The sequence below is a fragment of the Prenolepis imparis genome, unplaced genomic scaffold (assembly GCF_030444845.1).
Source record: "Prenolepis imparis isolate NDT839.2.m4 unplaced genomic scaffold, iyPreImpa1.0 SCAF_4, whole genome shotgun sequence".
In the NCBI taxonomy this organism is placed as follows: Eukaryota; Metazoa; Arthropoda; class Insecta; order Hymenoptera; family Formicidae; genus Prenolepis; species Prenolepis imparis.
In genome coordinates this window covers 7534681-7557371 of record NW_028141162.1, presented here as the reverse complement: position 1 = coordinate 7557371, position 22691 = coordinate 7534681, and the positions used below count along the sequence as shown (strand labels likewise).

The 22691-nt window shown below is 35.9% G+C and overlaps 1 long non-coding RNA gene and 1 pseudogene across 2 annotated transcripts in view; one reads left to right on the top strand and one right to left on the bottom strand.

The window, feature by feature from the left end:
• The window catches only part of LOC145935754 (zwei Ig domain protein zig-8-like), a 46945-nt pseudogene extending 41579 nt beyond the window's left edge, over positions 1-5366 (top strand). Inside the window, exons 4-6 of the transcript XR_014425267.1 lie at positions 2470-2597; positions 4371-4539; positions 5149-5366. The product of XR_014425267.1 is annotated as a zwei Ig domain protein zig-8-like (transcript). The remainder of the gene's footprint in view (positions 1-2469; positions 2598-4370; positions 4540-5148) is intronic.
• The window catches only part of LOC145935756 (uncharacterized), a 126691-nt gene that overhangs the window by 91788 nt on the left and 12212 nt on the right, over positions 1-22691 (bottom strand). The window lies entirely within an intron of this gene.

Below are 22691 nucleotides of genomic sequence, written 5' to 3'. Positions count from 1 at the left end.
GAGCAAAAGGATGCCAAGGATACTTGAACAATCTTAAACTTAAGAGCGTTCTCGACGTCGAATATAACATATATCTTATGCATAACGCCTTATGAATATATTTGCGCCGATAAATATTGGTGCGATACTTGATCGTATATTTGGATTGTTTCTCTGGTTAGCAAAATAACTAAAGAAGAAAAAAAAACTGAAAAATGTCGTCTGTAATTATGTTGCAAATATGATATATAAAATCGATTATTATACGATGGATAATGTAATGTGATTATCATCAAATCTACACTAGCTGCTTTAAAATATTTTTTTCGAATATTCTCTATACAACTCTAAAAAACCAATTGTATAAAAATAAAAATATAAAAATAATTAAATTGTATAAAAATAAGAGACTTGTTAAAAGAAAGTTATAAATGAACATTCGTGATTCACATTTTTTCCTTTTGTCGTCAGAAATATGTCCATAATAATCAAAAGATGGAAATCAACGATTGAATTCTCGGTTCCATCAGCTGTTCAGCTGGACAATGTGAATTGTCGAAATATTTGCAAAAATGAACGATGTCCCGCATCACTCTTTCAGGAATGCTCGCTCAATCCTCCATGGACGTGGAAAGAAAATAAAGCTGTTTCGTCGACCAGAACGAGCAGTGCCCACTGACAAATATGCGCGATTTTGCAATCGAGCAGCGCGACAAGAGAATTCCGGAACATCGTAGGATCTCCATTTTATACGTAACATCATTAGCGCAGCAAAAACGTTCTCTCTTAACAGCTAACGACGAACTCCTCGTATTCTCGTTAACATCGTATCTTAACGATGTTCGTGCTTTCTTTCTCTCTCTTTCTCTCTCTCTCTCTCTCTCTTCCTTCCTCCTTCTCTCTCTAACTTTCAGACGATGAAACCAAGGAGAATCCGTGGTCTCTGCGACCCGCAACTTCGTCAAGTGGTGACGATACTCTGCTAAAGCCTGTGCGAGCCGGAGAGAAAATTACGCTCTGAAATCGTAAACTCACAAAGTTGAAGAATGCAAGGAGCGATCTTGTCTAATGAGAAAGCCGGCATCCGAAGAGGAGATTTATCTTGGAAATGTTGAAAAATATGCGAGATGCCATTTGTTCTAAAATTTAAGAAAAATAAAAATTTTCGACAGAAGTAATTTAAAGAAACGGAAGCAGCCTGGCGAGATAAACGCGTAAGATTCCGAAATAGATGTCGTACGAACTATTTCATTTATAATGACGTCCTGTATCGTAAACTCGCAAATTAATTTAACGCGGTAAGTCTTCAAATGAAGCTACGTGCTGTAAAATGTTATTACGAGGAATAAAGCGCCACGATAGTAACACAGTGAGAGACACTCCGCATTTCTTCACGATGCAACCGCTTAATTCGCTCGTGTTTCTACTCCATCAAGAAGTTAAATAGTCGCGGCTTCGTGAGAAATAAATGCCAGCGAAATGCCAACAAAAGGAGCTCGTTTATGAAATAGTAATAAGCTATCGCCGCCGACGATACTAGCGTTCGCTTTTGGTATTCCCGGGGAGGAAATGAAGATCTCCCAGTGCCGCCGCAAGTCGGTCAGCAAACGGCAGAGGAAGTCTCGAAACTGGTTTGTCAGATAATTGAGATCCACCAATGGGAATCCGAGAAACTCGGAGAATCTCGGCCGACGGACTGTAACGATCCTGTGTACCGCGGACGCGGAGATTCGTCGAGGTAGTATTTCCAGCAACAAGATTTAATGGCTGGGCGTGGGAAGAAGATGGGATAGGGAAAAGACGCGTTACATCGGCGTTACGTTTCTCGCTCGTTGATTCTTACGGAACGACGGGACAAAAATTCGGGATACGCGGTATCGCTCCGCGAAAATTAAACAGGTTCTTAACACCTCGAGATACGACCGCGGCGGATGGAGATATCGATATATCGGTAATTCTAACTCGTTTGAAAATAGGGGAAGCCACTTCAAAAGAATCCGTGGTCCTCTCGTGGTTCAACAATTTCTTCTCGATGGTATATAAAGAGAATTTCTCGGACAGAAACTTTTCCATCCGATGGAATTGGTTTCATTGGTACTCCCTATTTCAGAACTTATTTTTCGCGAAATAATATGTGAATATAATGTCGAGCGACTGCTCTTCTGCATGGTTATTGCATTTTATTTTGATCAATTTTTTATTCTCCTTCGAACGATCGCTCAAAAAAATACGAAACGAAGAATACACGTATGATAAAAGAAACAATCTTGTAACAACAACAAAAATTATATTCAGCTGTTGGTTTTTGCTACAGCGTGTTTCAAAAGGAAATATTAGTAAATCTCTATGCACCACGAACATTCCTGTTTGCAATAAAATCAAGGAATGTTTGCAACATAAGTAAAACGTCATAAGAACATTTTAGAAATAGGAAAACCTCTAGAAAAAAATTAAAAATATACATGTATATGCAATCTTGCTTTATTGCAGAACCTGTAACGGAAATAGCCGGCGGTCCAGATCTGTTCATCAACAAGGACAGTACGATAAACTTAACATGCTACGTGAGACACGCGCTCGAACCGCCATCGACGATAATTTGGAGTCACAATCACCAGGTAAGCGGACCTTGATCTACGATCTGCGAGTGACGTGCGTATTCTCGTCACTTGCTGAAAATCACTCTTGTCACGTTGCCATCAAGTCTAAAATTTGCGTCATGAGAGAGACGCTTTCAGTTGAAATCCGTCAGAATATCATAACTGATAATAGTTGGTGAGCAAACCGCAGACATCATAGAACAAACAGAAACATTTTTCATATTTCTCGCGATCATTAAAAAGAATCCGTATTTCCGTCGGCTGACGCGTATATCGATTTTAGCTGGTAGCAAGCTTTAATTTCTTCGAGCGTATGATATTTATGAAAGACGACAACGGCTTGCTTTTTCCCACATTTCGACGGAATGATGTATTTCTGTTCAAGCAATGCGCAAAGAAATCACAATTAAAAAATTTGTTTGTTTACTATAATATTCGTTTCGTTCGTAGATTGAAACAACCATTTTCGCGTTTGCGATAATATACAAATATTTCCATATTTATAATAACAGGATTTCTCTTTCAACGAGACAAATCATTTATTTAAGAGCATCGCAAAAGTTCTGCGAGACGTGTATATTTTAAATCGGTTGCGTGAATTACAAGGCAAATATCTCTCGCAACGTTAATTTTTTTTACATTTTAGTTTAAAAGTCTCCACATTTATTTCTGCGAACGTGCATATAACCGGGCTGTCACTTTAAGTTGTATTTTCGGAAAACTTGTCTCGAAATGCTTTCTGCCACTCAAGAAAGACACCTACCGTCGTTCCACTTTTGCCTCTTTCCGCAAAGTGCCTTGAATTCCATCTAGTCACGTCAGGGACAGACGACTCTTGTCTCTATCTTCTTTCACGAGCAAGTAATTAACTTCTGAGTCGACTAATTATTCGTACTTACATTGCGATTCTTCAATCGTCTTTAATAGATGGATGTCGAATTATATGGAGAAAAAGAGATCGCGATAAAAGTCGTGATATCATTAATTGAAATTTCTCATTTATTTACGCTGCCTTGTTTATTTCTTTCAATTAATTTTAATTCGGAGACGTAATACTTATTTTAGAATATTTTGTGATTAGTGTTAACTAAAATCATTATCAATACAATATCTTTTTATCAACATATGCGCATCTTAAATTTATATAATCGTGACTGTGCAATCTCTAATGATATTGATTATACCTAATTAATTCAGTGACATAATAAATTTTATTTTAAAGCTTACAAAACAATCATATAGTTTGTATATTTAATTTATTTAATTATTATTTTTTATTTAATAAATATTTTGTATTATAAAATTGTACATATTTAGAAATAAAATTCTTACAATGCATTTTGTATTGAATTTTACGACGAACATAGAAAACAGCAACAATTAATAATTTTGGAAGAAAATTCTTAATCCTTTTGTTGAATTTTAATAAGATCTTTTCAGTATAATTAATGTGCGAAATGTTCTTTTGCTGGAAAAATTATTATAAATATCCAAGTTAAAATTCGGACACAGCATAATATAAAACATAGAATGTACTGTGTAAGATTCAATATCTAAATATTCTTTATAGTCACGATTGTACGATACAACTGCATATTTCATATCGAGGTAAGGAGGTCATAATATAAGTATATTCTTATATTCATAAAAAGTCCTGAGAAAGAGAAGATTTCCGTTTTTGTAGCTGATACGTTCCTTCTCCTGCTTTTCCCACAGAGTGGCCCTATTCGCAGCTGGTCACGTCAGAGAGGCAAGTAACCCGATGTACTTTTTATACTCTTTCTTTCGCAGGCGATTAACTTCGACTCGCCGAGGGGTGGCATCAGCCTGGTAACGGAAAAGGGGCCCGTGACTTCGAGCCGTTTACTCATTCAGAAGGCGATCGAAAGAGACTCCGGCCTTTACACGTGCTCGCCCAATAACACTCATTCTAACAGCGTGCGGGTCCATGTAGTCAATGGTAACGGAAAAATGCCAATTTCGTTTAGAATGGAGACTACGTGCAAACATCCGAGCTCTTTTAAACTCTTTCTCGAGTAAGACGTTCTTTCAAAAACCGAAGCAAATTCACTCAAATACCGCGACGTTGAACAAGTAGACATGTTTGAAAGTTCAGCAATAATTTGTCGTGACTTTTATCTTTCCATTGCAAGACAGTTTAAACAAATAGAGAGAGTGTTGTTTTAAACAAATATAACATAAAATATTTCTAGCAAAAATGATATTTATAATTCAACAGTCAGCATGTTTGAAAAATTATTTTTCTTGAGATTGTCAATGCTGCTTGACAAATAGTATTAATAGACATTGAAAAAAAATATCTCAAATCTTGGAGTTAATTTCTAGTGTAGACGTAGTAGATAGTTCTTTCGAGACACGAATAAAGGTACAAGAAAGGTGTCTCATAAAAAGGTGCTTAGCTTGTAACCTGTCAAATAGAAAGGCGATAGCTTCCAAAGCGAGAGCCTCTCACTTTCAACCCCGCCGCGGAGAGAAAAACGTCGATTTAAATAGCATCTGCTAAGAGCTGCTCGAGCGAAACGGCATTATAGCGTGGCGTTTGTTTCAGAAGAACACCCGGCGGCGATGCATCACGGCAGCGGCGACAGAATGGCCGCGACGCTACTTCCGGTCGTCCTACTTCTTTGGATGATATTCTAGCCGACGCTATGCACTCCGGGTTGAATGCGCGCGAACTTAAGCGTGGTCGTCTAACTCCTACGAAACTAGCGGGCGGAGGTTCTGTTTCGCGGTTTTGTCTCCGGGAATTCAGTTCTGTCGCTGCGAACGCGTATTCGACACATCCGCCTTGCGAAAGTAACGCGAATCTCACCCATGGTTCGCGTCGCGACGTCTCTCCCATTACTTCGTTAAAGCGTCAGCCTGACTAACAACAATAAGGCGCATTCACGTTACGGGAAATGCAATTGCCATGTCGTCGTCTGGAAGACACGAATTGAATACGATGAAAACGAATAATATTAGGATAAAAGATCGGTAAATGATGGATTGATGCAATTATACAATCGAGTATTATATATTTCGTTCTATGTGACCGCGTATAAAAACGATATAATTATATTTTTTGAAAAAAAAAAAAAAAACGAAAGCGAAAATCTCTAGCTTAATAGAAGATTAATAGAATATTTTCAATTAGCAAAGAAATGTCCAACGAAATTTCTCAACCCGTTCGTTCACTGATTCTTCTATCCCGAAATCAACAGATAAAAGTTGATCTACCCCAATTTTTAACACAATTAATCAATTTTCCGAAAATGGAATTCTCGCGGTACTTTCAAGGCCGTTGTCATTTTGCGAAAAAGAACAATGTCTGGAATCTTGCCCCAGTAACGGAAACAAGTACGAAGTTTTTTTTTCCGGTCCGGCGACGAGTCACAAGTCCGTTTCTATCGTCTGTAATCTTTCCCTACTTTTCAAAAATAAAAATCGTCTGCGAAGAAGGAACATTTCGCAAAGGCGGAAAGAGCTATACTAATACAACTTTCGATCTGAAAACGACCAACAAACACATTTTCTGCAATGATACTTGTGAAGGAAGGAAATGGCAATGAGAAAATTGCGCTAATCCAAGAAAATCCGACTCGAACGCGATATTATTTTCCGATATTAAAAACAAATCTAGAGAAAATCTTGTTGCGCGTAATGTTCCGTGAACTTCGAACGACTGAACAAAAAAAAAAATTAAAACGATTCGGATAAGTTGGACGAACGCAGCGTCATGCAAAATTGCGTGATAATAGGCGATAAATTCATTCGTATGCATCAAATGGAAGAAACACACGCACACTGTCGAACGCAATATGTCGGGGGTATTTCATTTATAATAAAATTAACCATCGCGTCTACCATTTCCACTTAAAAGCCTTGAACACGAACGCGGCGTTTCCGTTATTGCAGTTATTCAATTATTGAATGCACTCGGTAGACCGAACGTTCGCTCCACTCGTTGCGACTGTCAACAATGTCTCGGCTGCGACTAGTCTCGGGTATATATCCCGACGTAATCTTGTTATCGGATTATTGATTGCCGCGCATGAGACGAGCCGGAGGCTTTTACGCAAGTAGAATTTTATTAATTATAAATACATGCATTTTAAAAAAAAGCTGCTGTACTATTATATATTCTAAAATTTGAAATATATATTAGGACGTGATAAAAATGTAACAGGAATAAAAATTTCAAACGCATGAATTATTTTAACGAAGGCAAAAACATGTTAAAGGATGGATATATGCTCGTTTTCACTTACGTAAGGACATGAATGGATATCGGAAATATTTATTGAGAAAATCCGATTAAATTGCTGTTTTTATTTGTTTCGATTTCCTTTAACAAGCTCTCTCTCTCTCTCTCTCTCTCTCTCTCTCTCTCCTTTCTATAGCGTGGTTTCATTCTTGCAAAAATTTTTAAAATATATCAAAATTCTAACAACTACAATATTTTATGATTCCAAATATTACAACGTAAAAGTTGTACTATAGTAAAGTATGTTACTTTAGAAGCCAGGAAGAGACAAAGCTCGGAATATAAATAATAATAGAGAGAGGGAGAACAATTTAACGACGTATACTGGATTATACGACGAATAGACACTACGTTTGCGCCTTGTACACATCAAACAATAAAACTCATTCAACTTTCGGAAGTAAGGATTGACGCGCTGACGGCTTTTGGAATATAGAATCTCAAACTTGAAAACTCACGCGCGCAGGAAAGAGATGCAGGACTTTTATGCAGGTACGTAAATATAACGGAGCTTTTCCAAGCTCACGGCGACGCAACTTACAGGAAGAAGGGAGGTTTATTCGCCGAACTCTCTCTTATAATGGCCCGACTTCGAGACGGATTTTGTTCTTGTGTTACGGTTACCGGTAAAAATGTATTGTTCAAAAGTGCATTAGCTCTCTCGGAGATTCGAACACGATGCGCCGAGACGATCCCGAGACTGTGTTTCACTTTCCGCTAGTAAAGGGGACTGCATTGTGTCTTCGCAATAAGCTTGGCAGTATTATTGCGCCGGAAAATGTACCTCATCGCTTCTTCAGGACCACTCGCGAGAACGCTGAAAAAACGGCTTCGATATCCCCGATCCTTGTCGCTATTAGCGTCCAAGATCAAATTTTTCTTCTGCCAATGGGACCATGTAATCGGAGCGCATTGGTCCAATCGCGAATATTCGCGTTAGCAATTGACGCCGATGTAACGGACGATCCTATATAGTTGCTGTATATAAGTATGTATTGAGTTATAGAAAAATGTAATATCATAAGAATATCTTCGGTGCCAGTCTTTCATCTAACTTAAAAACGACGCCGAAATTCGTTGTATTTCGAGGATCTCACGTACAATATGTGCATATATATATATATATATATATGTTTTTATAGATGCCGATATGTATGTACGCGCCTAAATATATAGATGAAGAGAGAAAAATTGAAAAAGCGTAGATTATAAGTGTTACTTGACGTCTTTCTCGATCGAAATCTTTTTCATAAATCTGTACATTTTCGCCGACTTAACGGACAGCGTTGGAAATTTTTATTTGCATTTAATAAAAGAATGAGAAAAACTGATTCTAAAGATTCTACAGAATGAACGCGAATAAATGACCTACACATATTATATAGATACATGATTAAATGAATTCTTCGTAATTGCAGATTTTTCTTTTTCCCTAACGTTACCGCAGCTACTCGTTAACCCATGTTTTTCTTTGCTCTTCATTGCCGCTGACATTGCGTTTTAAAGGAGCAATTTTAATTAATACTTGACTCAACAGACGCTAATTACCTCTCCTTTTATGGCGCGAAAATTCTTTCACGCTTCTCCTTTCGTTGCTTTGTAACACAAGCCGGTCACCTTGTTTCTTGTTCGTTAAACTTTACCTACCGCGATCGTACCACAACATTCCTTTTGCTTTGCAACTCCAAAGAGTTTGTATTATACGTTTGTGTCTATAAAATTGGAAATGCATATTATGAAGCTCTTCGTAATTTAGTTCTTTATTAATGCTGTTATATGTTTATATGTAAAAAATGGGATTACATTTAAATCGAAGATAATAAGCTGTTTGTTCAACAAAAATTATTCATATTCTCAAACAAGTTGTTTAAGATCGATACGAAATCTACTAATATCAAAATTATCAAAGTGTATTTGTTTTTTTATTTTGAATACCGATTGGTTATATACTTAAAGTCTTAAAGCATATATATTAATATAATATATATAAAAAAATAAAAATAATATTAACACTATATTTTATACTGCATTTGATATCGAAAATATTTATGTACATATATAAATTATATTATATTAATTATATTATATTATATTATATATATATAATACATAATTTATTATAATATAATTTTTTTTTATTATATTACATTGTTTTATATATTTTTGCAATTATTATTTTATTAATTAATATGTGTGCTTATCATAATAATAATTAAAATGTAGATGCATGCAGAAAATAATTCACACAACTTCTACGTTGCCGAAAAATCAAGACCAGTAAAAGCGTAAGTACCTTCAAAGCATTTTTATAATATTTTTATATACATAAAATACAGCATGTGTATTCATATATGTATATTCGATAATCGATATGTAAAGCTCAGCTCTGTATAATTATTTCCATATAATTATTATCTTCGTATAAAGCGGAGCTAGGAGGAAACTTTCCGTTGGAAGGTAATAATTTTCATCGCAAATGTAATTATTAACGCTGTCGGGCATTATATACGGTGTAGTTTATTATATGTGAATTAACAAATTTAATGACAGTTCCAGCGTGCGTCATATCGCGATACTACCGGTAGCGACGCATTAGTATAATAGTTCCATCAGCGAGGCACGCATTCAATCGGAAAGTCGATACACTCTGTGATGTGACATGCGATCATACATTCCATTTCGCGAGCGGCAAATATAATACGTTCTTTTTTGTTTTATTCTCAAAATGCAATGTACATTTTTTTGAATAATTGAACATAAATTTCGGCAACAATAAGAATAATGCAACGCATTTCATGATTTAGCAGACTAAATTTTAAATTGAAATATAATATCAATGCCAGTCGATCAACTGACTGACAGACATCTATTCTGCGAAAAGAACTCCGACAATTTTATATAGAATTTTATATATAATCTGGAAAAAGGAAAAATGTAATAACAGGATAATACAAAAGGCCGAAATCATATTATTAAAAATTAATCGTTTCAGAAATTATTACAATTTACCTCCTTTTTTTACAATTACGGATCGGTTGCGATTTTCTGCTTCGATGAGCTAATACCGATTCAATTAGTGGTGCCATGAGCAGAACATACATGACTCTAGCGTAGATTCTCGTACAAACAGTGTGTGATAATTCCGTCAGTTAGTTCTTGGGTAATACAATAGGTCAATCATCGGCCGCACAAGCCGGCAAGTACGTCGAAATATTCTAGATTCTAGATCTACAGGCGTAACCGTGACGTTGGTAGTCAATAGGTGCGTACGTGTGTCAGTTGGCATTGTCAGAAGTAATCATGTACATCGCGCATTGTCATAAGTATCCGTACGAACGAACAGACTATAATGCACCTATCGAGATATGAAGAGGACTGTTGAAATTGTATCGCCCCAATTAATATCTAAAGCGGCAGATAACTCGCGGCCCCGTTTGCTCGGCATAGAATTCTATGCGTAGCAGCTTTCGGCGGCACAGCATTTCGGAGATCTCAATGGTTGTTCCGTGTTATTTCCACAAACTCATCCGCGAATAACGATAAGCAAATGTTTGTTTCGGAGTTAGAGCAACGACGCCTAATCCGGGCCACGAAAACCGAGATACAAACCGAGGCCGGAATGAAAGTCAATATAAGTGTAAATAATGCGCAAGACGAAGTTGACAAAAACAATCAGTGACCTCGTTGCCTTGCATATTCATTTTAGATTTCAGCTCGGTTACTGTATATAGGAAAGTGTCTTATCGTACTCGTAAATATATGGTAGATATATATCAACGTTGTACTGAAGCAACTGCAGAACATATTTTTCTTTTCGCACTAGATATATTCGCTGAAAATATCGTAAAATTTTCGATTCGCGAAAATTAAAAAAGAGAGGCTAAAATTAATACTTCACGAGATTTTACATTTTGTTATGTTGAATATAATTGTTGACAAAGATTAATAATTAATACAGAGAAATGTTCACGGGTAAAAAATGTACGAAATCTACACAATGGCATTTATTTTGTTGATTTTAATTATTGATTAATAATTTGTAACGAAAATAAAATTAAAATATCTTTGTATTAATTTAATAAAATTATTTTGAAGTCGTAAACAATTTAGTATGCACATGCAAACTATGTTTAATTATCTGACTTACATATGACATTAAATTAGATTTGCCGATCGACGAAGGCAGACTTCGGTAAGTACTTATAGTATATTAAGTAATTCAATCTCTGTTCTCTGTCGCTCGGTTCAGCGTACGTTTCACGATGAAAACACTCTCGACCAGTGAAATTAGTGCTTTTAGCAATTATCAGTGAACCGTATGACTAACAAGTACGACGCTCTTGCTCTGCCGGGGTATATGCTAAACATTGAAGTCAGTATTAACAATCTTCCTCATTCGCCGGTGTGCTCGGGATCGTGGTACTTCATCTCGCTACAAGCTCCACGAACAAAGCACTCGGACGAAATTTCATTTAACTGCGAAATTAGGCACCGTGGTTGAATTACTTTTCGGGCGAAAAGCATTCGCGTGTGACAGTTTGTCAAAACTAGGTACGGCTCTTTGACGCCATACTCAGACAATCTAATCAGGGTTGATGAAACATTAGAGTCGTTCGAGACGTGAATTTAATGACTAGGGGAGAAACCGTAGCAGAGCTTTTTCTGATAAAACATCGAGACGGCGGAATTATCGGAGCATATTTACTTCGCACGAAACATATATACGATAACTTTCACGGGGAATGTGTGACCTATATTTTTCTCGTTGCAAACTTTATATTCTGCTTTACATATTTGCCAGGATTTCGACAACGCGTGTGTTAAAGCTAGATCGAATAATATATGGATTTATGCGAGATAAAAATTATGAGATAATCTCGAAATTACATATTACGTATCCTCAACGATGACACGAGAAACACTCTCAAGTGTGATTATCTTACGTTCGCCCTTTCATGGAGTAACTTTTACCGTCGGACACGACGGATTTGTAAAGCTGAATTTAATTTGAAAAGCAGATTTATGTGCCACGCCGTGCTCTTCTTACACCGAAACTGTTCCTCGTTTCTTAATTACGTCTCCAGATCTGTTCTTGCCATTTTACGATTCGCATTTATCACGAGCCTCGTAAGATTCCAAGTGAAAATATACTGCCGAGAAACAAGAGGGCGAAAGAGGAAAAGAAAGAAGAAAGAGGGAAATTGCGCAGCCGTTCGTTAAAACGTTTAATTTTATATGGCTCTTGTGAGGAGAGCCACTCTCTATGTGGCTCTCTCTCTCTCTTTAAATTATTTATTTTCTCATGAGACACACTCTCCGTTGCGGCGATCAAGCGTGGTAAAGGTTCAAACACACTCCCGAGCAAGCTCCGATTAATGTTTAATTATGAAATAGTTTTCAATTCTATCACATTCTTTCTCTTTCTCACTTTTTTCCTTTCTACTTTAGCATTTAAGTCTCGTTGGAGTGGATCAAAAACACCATTAGATAAAAGAATTCAAATAATTCTTCCTTTTATATAATTAAATTTATTTCTTTTATTTAGTTTAAGCTTTAAATCAGCGAAATATATATATATATATATATATATATATATATATATATATAATAAATTGTCATCGAAATTAAGTATCTGGCGCACATTATCGAAGTTTGAACGACGATTGATAAATATTAACAGCAACCCGCAACGCCAGAACTCGCTTATACTACTAGCTGCGACCTCAAGAGAATACATTAAATACCCATTACAAGCTGTACATTAACCGGTATCTTGGCGCCGAACCCTCGGCGACGTAGCTATAATCTGAACGAGGTTTAATTACTGCATCGTCAGCGAGTATCGGGGAAAAAGGATTGCACTAATCGGGCAATTCTATCGGAGCGAAGAAGCAAACGGCACTCTCTAACACAGCGGGATAAATCTGCGGAATCTGCTCGCCGGATGATCCTTGAGGGAACGATTTCCCGTTGTGCTCACGTTGCCTTCGGAAGGCATCATTACGCGTTCTCGCGCGGCAGTATAATAACAGATGATTTTTCTTACAGATGCTATCATCAGTGGGGGAGGACAGAGTAAAATGGAAGATCGACCTCCGTCGAAGAAGATTCAGGATAAACATTTTAGCGCGTAGAAAATATTTTATCGCGTTTATTACGTTTATTCGCTTCACCATTCAGCTGAAAAAAGATTTATTTTTCAAATCTTGTGTAGAAATCATCAAGTTTGTGATATTTTATTAAACTCTAGTTTTGCTCCGAATCGTTGTATTCAGCAATCACAATCATCGTCTTGCAAAAACGACGATGCATCACGGTTTTTCATTAGTCTTTCTTCCCAATAGACATGACCTACTTGTTCTGTCATGTATTGATGGATACCTTATTGCAGCGTTAATTTCACATTTGCTGCACATTTTATCCTTTATACATAATACAATTTTTGACTTTTTCACAATTAATGCATTGTGCAAAATTAGAAAATACTTGTAATGCGTGTACGTATATTTTAATGTTGCAAACGTCCGCTCGGTTGTTAAATAAAGAATTTAATTTTTAAAAAATGCACAAGAGATAGAGAGGAAGAAGAGAATATATGATTCAATATAGCGTATAGAATTAAATTCCATATTACACGCATGCATAAAAACGCTGATTAACAATAAAATCCCCGGCTCTCAATTTGGCATGAATGATGTTGCTACGGGTGAATTAAAAGAATAAAACTTAAATTCAAATATTCATTAATGTTAGCGTGCGCATTCATTTTTAATGTCCTTTCGAATAAATCATCAAACGCCCACGCGTTGCATTAACAAGGTTATTAAAATGCAACAATTTATTATAACGTACAACATTTTGTAAAATGTTGTAAATATATGTAAACTAGAATAAATCATTATTTATTACACATCTGTTTCGTTCACATATATTATTCTTTATAATTGTCTCTATAAATATATTCTCCTTTAATAATCGTTACAAGCATTACTTATTAATACCAGAAGATACGTACATTTTCCTGTATATACGATTAATATTATTATATAATATTTTATAAAATACGCGCGATTACAAATATGATTTATATTTCAATATTTTTAAAAATCCAGCTTTATTTGAAAATAATAAAATTTTTAAAAAGTGGAAATTTATTTTTCGTTCTCGCGTGTCTACCTCGTTATCTTTTTCCATAATAAATATCTCCTTTTTTCGTAAAAAAAAAATTTTTTTAGGGAATTATTTCGAAATAGTCACGAGTACTCTCTCCTGTATAAGGAAAGATTGGAAGACGCTCCGTTAAGGCAAAAATCCGTAAAGTCGCGTTATACACATGGCATCGGTCCTTTGAAAGTACAGCATAGCATATCCGACTTATCTTCATTTCAGGAATGTAGCTCGCTCTTACGCGTCCATTTATCCCGAACATGTATCCGCTTTACCCTCGAGCGGGATTTTATTCTCCGGAGCCACTTCGACTTCCCCCTTTCGAGTATCGAGGAGCTTTTTCAAGCGTCCCGTGAATTATTCACTGCTCGATGTCTCATCCTCGCGCACTTTTCCCCGCCCTATCGAGCTACTTCCGGTGGGAACTCATCAGACGTTCTGGTGCAGATTAAATTCACGCAAGTATCGGGGCTGCTGCGAGATCGAGAGCGAGTAACTTTCATTAAAGCTCCTTTCCGACGCGGCTAATCGCATTTGCGGGTGAACCCCACTCTCGTTCTATTCTAGATGCTTCTAGGAATTCTGGAAAACTTTGGAACATGTCTGTACCCGACATTCGCAGCGTCGTCAATCTCTCTTTACGGTATTTAATTAAAGATTATATATAGATATATTATTCGCATTTTATCAAACTTATAATAAGCTTCGTGCATAAAAATAATCTAAAATGATCGAAAATTCAATTCAATATAATAATACATTTTTGCGTGTATACAATTATGTTATTACATAATAAAAAATTTAATAACATCTTTTCTGTTGTTGTTACCTGCATAATTTAATTATAGTTCTATGTCATCGATTTAATCAAAAGCTCAAATTTATTCTTACTTATTTATTCATTTGGAATACAAAGCACATCCCCTGCGAAACTATATGCGAATTATCGATACGAGTGTTTGCACTCCTCGATGCTGTTTGAATTGTGGTTGTACCGTGGAAGAAGCATTCTCCCAGCCATTTATCAGCACCAACAGCTTGCTCTGGCAACATTTACGACCCTCTTAATCCGCGGTTCCATTAACGCGCGGCATACGCCGTGGCGAAGTGTGGTGCATTAGGTTGAAGTCAACCATAAAACTCTGCGGAGACGTTTAACATCCATTGTTTTAGGTTTTAAGTTACACGTAGCGGGCTCACTTCGCCAGTGCTTGCCGTGGCACTAATTAAAGTCGCCGTTAAGAAACATTACGTAGTCTCGTTGCATTTCCCTTTGTAACAACCTTAATAACGCGTCGATAAACTGGAAGACTATGATTAATTGATCATTTTTGCAATTTGATTACGGTCATAATAAATTTTATGAAGAGGAATATTCATAGTGTCGCGTTGAATAGCCTATTCGAGTTTCGTGACTCATCGTTATTCGTCTTCACAATATGAGATTAATAAACTCAAATAATATATCTAATTAAATGTCGAAATTATATACTCCATATTGAATTATCACCGAGAATATTTAAATGTAAAAATAAAATTATGAAAATGTGAGATAATAAGAAATATATATGATAAATTTCAATACTACACAATCGTGTTCTTTCTCATTACTGAATGAAGAAAAGAGAAGGCTCGATAGCTTTTCTTCAACATTATTTTTATTCACGGAACAGAAATGCGAAATCGCGCATGTTGAGCACGGAATGCAATCTCTTTCAATTTTTCGAAATTCAGCCGGGGAGGAAATAACGATGAGCACAAACGAAGATGAAAGAGGAGACCTTGCCGGGAAGGTTTGATGTTTTGCGCGTAGATTCTTCTCGTCTTGCAGACACGTAATGATCTTTTCATCAGGAACAACCGCGGGTCGTTACGAGGCGACGCAACCGTGCGACGCCTCGTTACTTTCGATCGCATCGGTTTAGATATAGTTGGTCGTTATTTTACAACGTGTTCCCGCTCGATATGTTCTATCGATGCTCCATACAAATCCTTCGTCAAGGGAAGAAGGAACGGAGTTCAAGCACGTGGTTGAAAAGGCGTCGCTTTTCCGCATCCACTGACAAGAAAACGAACGCGATGCATCGCTACTCTCCGTTTTGTCCCGGGCTTTTTTAATCGCCGTCTGCTGACGATGCTTTAACGATCTGTCTTTCTTTCACGAACGTGTATCGCTGGTGTGTCTTTGATTAGGAGCGGTCACTCTTATTTCTTCCGAATGCAACGAGATGTCGGGGAATATCGTGACATCCAAGCTTTGTAAGATCCGAGAGAGAAACAGAGTTGGCTTTCGCAGCATTTTTCAAAATGAGTTACTACGAAAAATAGAAGTACAAAGAGAAGCGCTCGAGATTTATGGGATTGCTTAGTCTATTGTGTTTTGTTGTGTTCACGAAGAAACGTAATTTCTATAACAGTACTTCTCTCTTGTTTGTTCTCTGAGTTTTTTTAACTCCTAGTGTAATATCTTATACTCTTATACTCTGAGGCATAATAGCACATATTCACGATAGCCCTTTTTTATTTTTCAAATACTTCTATTTTTCAAATACCTGCTCTGTGTGATAAATAGAATTTATAAAGTTCTTTTTTCAGTTAAAGTTATCTGCGGCAAGATATCCCAATTGCTTTGAACATTATTATCTTGCATAACCGTCGTATTTCTTTTATAAATTCATTTTAACTATTACATTTACAAAGAAAATGATGTTTTTCTCTCAAATTAATTTCCATAACAATTTTATTCGAGAAGCTTTTGCCTCTCAAAGTGTTTAGCGCGCGTAAACTTTCGGACGCAGCGCGAGTAGAAAGATTTGATTGCACGCTCAAGTCATTCAGCGTTTACTACTTCGTCGTGGAAAATGTACGTTTCGCCCTCGCGGCAGTATCGAGATAAAAGGGAACGCTATAACTCCCGCGAGATATTGCCAACAATTCGTATCAAGTACGGATGGATGTTGCGCTAAGGCGCTCTTTTGCTCCGCATACGGCTGTTCGCGTCATAAAAACTTTTCATCAGGTAAAATTTGAGCGCTCTTAAACGTCAAAGATTGACAGTTCTGATTTTGACCGCAAATCTTGATCGTTTAATCTAAAAAGGGTTTTAAAGGACTGAGATATATAAAAATAATTCTGGTCTTTTTACGTTCAACATTTCTAGCTTGATATTAATCCATAATCTACATTAAATATAAATAAACATTTATTCTGTTTCTATTTTATATTTACAAAGTTATTGCTAAAAATATGATCTTTGTGTGTATTATTAATACATACAATTATTATCTTAACTTTGTTTATTTTTAATTATACTAGAAAAGGTTAGACCAAGAAATTATATTTAATTATTATATATTAGGAGGGAACGAAAGAGAGTTAAAATTAATTTTTTTCACACCTTTTAATTAATAACTTTATTTTTATCGATATTAAATTTTTAAAATGTACGCGTTATAATAAAAAAATAAGAAAATAATGAAAAACTTAATTGCTTAAAAATATCTTTGTAATAATTACAGTAGTTTAAGAGTGTTTAAAAAAGAATATATTTGTCGCGCGGGGAAGATCGCTACATCCCTAAATATTCTTCTCGTACTCTCGAGTAATTCCGAGACTTCGTCGTCGTCATTGTGGAAAACCGTGCGAAAATCGCGACTTTCGCTGCCTGCCATTACTCGGCTCGACGGCGGAGTCGACTTTATAACATCGCATCGGTATTAGAGACATATTTCGCCCGCAGGCGCTGGACCGGCTGACGGTGTTTTAATTAAGAATAGGGGGAGAGTTCTCTCTCTACGCAAGGGAATATTTCTTCACGAGTCATTGCAGTCGCGCGCTCTTCTTCTTAAAACTTGAGCAGATAGGAGCAAAACTCGCGAAGGGACACACTCTCTCCCTCAACGAGATAAAATTGTCAAGCTAGCGCACCCTCAGATGGAGAACGAACGAGAGAGAGAGAGGCACTTTAAGCACCCAACGAGTGCGGTTCGCCATTTTATTTAGCGCACGTACAAACTCTTTGTTTCCTCGAAAGTTGGGCCATTCGTTTGTTCGTAACGCGGCTTGTAACGCTTTGGTGTAACGCGGCGGCAAGTGGAAGCAACGCGACGGGATACCGCGACGAAATGGCCCTTTAATTCCGCACGTTCGGACGATACGTATAGCCGCGCGCTCTTCTTTTTCACGCTATAACCGCATGCAGAACCATAAGATGACCATCCGCGCGATGTGTCACCGCCGTAGCTATTTAAATTCCATTACGAAGTCAGATATATACAGAGAGTGTGTCTGTGTCGTACTTCTACGTATCAGTTTGATATATTGCTTCAGGAAGTCGGAGGCAATTTTTCTCCGGCGAAAATATGATGGAGAGGGAGAAGGAGAGATGGACATATTTCATACTTAACATAAATTTTGTATTTTTTCAAAATTACGTGTCTCCCTCTTTCTCTTTTTTTCTCATTTTTCTAATTTAAACATACCATTACATTCGTATGAGATATTAGTTCCTGTTAAAGTACATTAAATATATTACTATATTTCCCTTTCTTGGAAATTTTATCAAAAAGTTAGTTAATCGAATATACTCGTTTGCAACAAAAGTCTATTATAAATGCGGAAAATTTCTCTCGATAGCTTCTCTCCTCGAGTAGAGAAAGGTAATGAAAACCGGGCGCCGAGTGACGGCTCGCGCCGTCCGGATCGTATGCAAATATCAAACGGCCAGAATCAGCGGCCGTATCAACACAGCCGACTTATTATATTCCGAATAATAATAAGGGAGCGCAGACAACCGTCGGCGAGTGCCTTTAGCAATTCAAACTATCGTTTGGATACTTGGTATTTTTCCCGGTTGCGAGCAGGCTGGAAGTGGCGTCGCGACGGACCGGTCTAGAATTTCGGTAGTGGTTTCTGCATAGCCGCGAGGTCTCTCTCTCTCCCTCTATTTCTCCCTTGTTTCTCTTTTTAGTTTGACGTTTCATATTTAAAATATATTCAACGTAGACTCCATGAAGCTGCACGGATGAATGCGGCAGGAGGCATATCCGCGGAGATAGAGAATCGCGAGGGACACGAACGCGGAAAACATTTCCAGCAGGAGTGGATTTGAGTCTCTTGACCGCCTCCGGGTATGCTGATTTTGCTGTTCTCTTATTCGAATTTTACGTTCATACTGGCGATACCAGCATATAATACCGTAGATCGTTATTCATCATACATTCAATATTTTTACATTTTTGAAAAATACAATACTTTTCTAAGCTTTAACATTTTATACATTTCTATATCTTGTTTCTATTTTTCTCTTGTATCTATTTTTCTTTTTATCGATTATTTATCAATATATATTCTGATAATTTTATTTTATTATTATTATCAATAATTTAATTTTTATTTGAATTTTATTATTTCTATCTTGTCACCCTACTAAACTTAATAAGTAAATATGAGATTCCAGGTTTCCCCGATATCATATTTACTTATTAAGTTTAGTAAAGTATCATGATAGAAATAATAGCGAGTCCTCATTTTTTCTTTTTTTTTTCCTTTTATAGAAGCTATTTATTCCGATGTGAAATGCATGTATGAGTGAATTGCATTATTAATTTGTGTTTTAACATTCATATACACAATATATGTGTTTATCAACATTGGAAGTAACGATTATCATATGTTTTCACAACGTGAGAAACTGCATTTTAACAGTTATTTGCGAAGGATTGATAAATTATCATTTTAATATGAACTCGAGATATATATATATATATATACACACACACTAGCGGATCCTGACGTCGATAATGGGGGGGGGGGGGTTGCAAAATTATTTTATTTAATATTTTTGGTTTTATGATTAGCTTTTATTCCAGGATCAACGACGTCGACAGCTCTTTAATGTTTGTTTTTCTTTATTTATATTTTTTAAACAAATTTAGCAAAACTGTTTCTTTTAATTTGCAAGGGGGGGTTTTACCCCCCCCCCCCCAGGATCCGCCAGTGTATATATATATAATATAGATATAAAGAATTTCTCGCCTAATTATTTTCATGCAACGAAATTATCTCATCATTTCGTCCTATGTCTGACTTAATCTATACTTAATTCCTTGAATGCGTAATGAGTATAATTTACAGTGTATCTTATACTTATATATATATATATATATATATATATATATATATATATATATAATATAGATATAAAGAATTTCGCCTAATTATTTTCGTGCATGAAATTATCTCATCATTTCATCCTATGTCTGACTTAATCTACACTTAACTCCTTGAATGCGTAATGAGTATAATTTACAGTGTATCTTATACACACATATTGTATATATTATATATATATAAAGAATTTCGCCTAATTATTTTCATGCAACGAAATTATCTCATTATTTCGTCCTATGTCTGACTTAATCTACACTTAACTCCTTGAATGCGTAATGAGTATAATTTATAGTGTATCTTATACTTATATATATATATATATATATTTTATATATATATTTTATATATATATACATATATATATATATATAAAAGTATAAGATACACTGTAAATTATACTCATTACGCATTCAAGGAGTTAGGTATAGATTAAGTCAGACATAGGACGAAATGATGAGATAATTTTGTTGCACGACGATAATTAGGCGAAATTCTTTATATCTATATAATATATACAATATGTATGTATAAGATACACTGTAAATTATATACTCATTACGCATTCAAGGAGTTAAGTGTAGATTAAGTCAGACATAGGACGAAATGATGAGATAATTTCGTTGCACGAAAATAATTAAGTGAAATTCTTTATATCTATATAATATAATATATATATATATATATGTATATATAAAGTATAAGATACACTGTAAATTATACTCATCACGCATTCAAGGAGTTAGGTATAGATTAAGTCAGACATAGGGCGAAATGATGAGATAATTTCGTTGCATGAAAATAATTAGGCGAAATTCTTTATATATATATATATATATATATATATATATATGTATATATATATATATAATATATACAATATGTATGTATAAGATACACTGTAAATTATGCTCATTACGCATTCAAGGAGTTAAGTGTAGATTAAGTCAGACATAGGACGAAATGATGAGATAATTTCGTTGTACAAAAATAATTAGGCAAAATTCTTTGTATCTGTATTATAATATATAATTATATAGATATAATATATATTGTATAGATATAATATATATTATATTGATATAATATATATTATATAGATATAAAGAATTTCACCTTATCATTTTCGTGCAATGAAATTATCTCATCATTTCGTCCTATGTCTGACTTAATCTATAGTTAACTCCTTGAATGCGTAATGAGTATAATTTACAGTGTATCTTATACTTATATATATAGACTAGCGGATCCTGACGTCGATAGCTCTTTAATGTTTGTTTTTCTTTATTTACATTTTTTAAACAAATTCAGCAAGACTGTTTCTTTTAATTTGCAGGGGGGGAGGGTTTAACCCCCCCCCCCGGATCCGCCAGTATATATACATATATATATACCATTCTAAAGATGGCATTTTTCGATACAACCGTGACGGATTTTCCGGCGACGGTGAAAAAGAAATTTCTCTATGTCAGATATCCGTTCATCAAGAAAAGAATCGTGAAGTCGCTGCTATTATCATAAAGCGCTTCAACCTGACAGCTTTCTAAAGATTGAATTAAATCGTAGCTTCTTCCTCTCTAGAACAAACGTGGAAGACGCTACGTTTCCTTGTTCGAAGGAAGAAACCGCGGAAGATTCAGTTCCGAGGCTCTCTGTTCGACACGGCGAGGGAACTTATTGAAAATTACATCACCGTGAAATAGAATTAGAATCACGATCAATAAACTTCCGTCGTTCTTCAAATGACATTACGTCAGCCATTACGTGAAATTAAACGAAATTATCATTATCTTTTTATTTCTTTTTTTATCTTAATGTATATATATGTTAAGATTTAATATAAAAGATTGTATACTATCTTTATTATTAATAAACTTCAACATTAGTTTTTGTTGAAGCGTCACCATGTCCCAGACTCCAAAAGATTCTCCTCGAAATTATAACTGTCGCTTGTTAATCTCTTCAAAGATTTATATATGCGTACACAAACGATGCATCCGGACAAAGTAAAAGCGGCACATAAAGAGGGAATAATAGCGGGTGCATCTGTCGCGAGAGATCAATCGAAATTGGCTCGCTCATAGATCATCGACGGGCAAGTGCACGCGTTCGTTAAACTGCCACGTGCAACGCGGTTCTGTCAAAATGCGGGCGATTGTTCAGGATAGCAGCTGCAGCTATATCGCATAACGAGCGATACTCGCAAAAATTTATTATGAGAGCAAACATCTCGCGCGGGGGATGCGACAAATGTAAATTTGTGCCGTCAGCTGCAGATGCAATTCACCGAGTTGCATACCCGGGGCTGTCCCGAGCAATTGCCGCATGTGTCTACGTATTGGCAGATAGAAGAGCGTATCAAACGGCCAAGTTCGCCAACAACGCGCAACAGCGGTACGATTTAATATTGCATGGCGCGAGAGAGTCTATGCTTGGTCGAGCACGTTCATCTTTAATGCTTCTTTCACGAAGAATCGAAATGCTGGCGACGTAGTATTTCCGTTATTCTC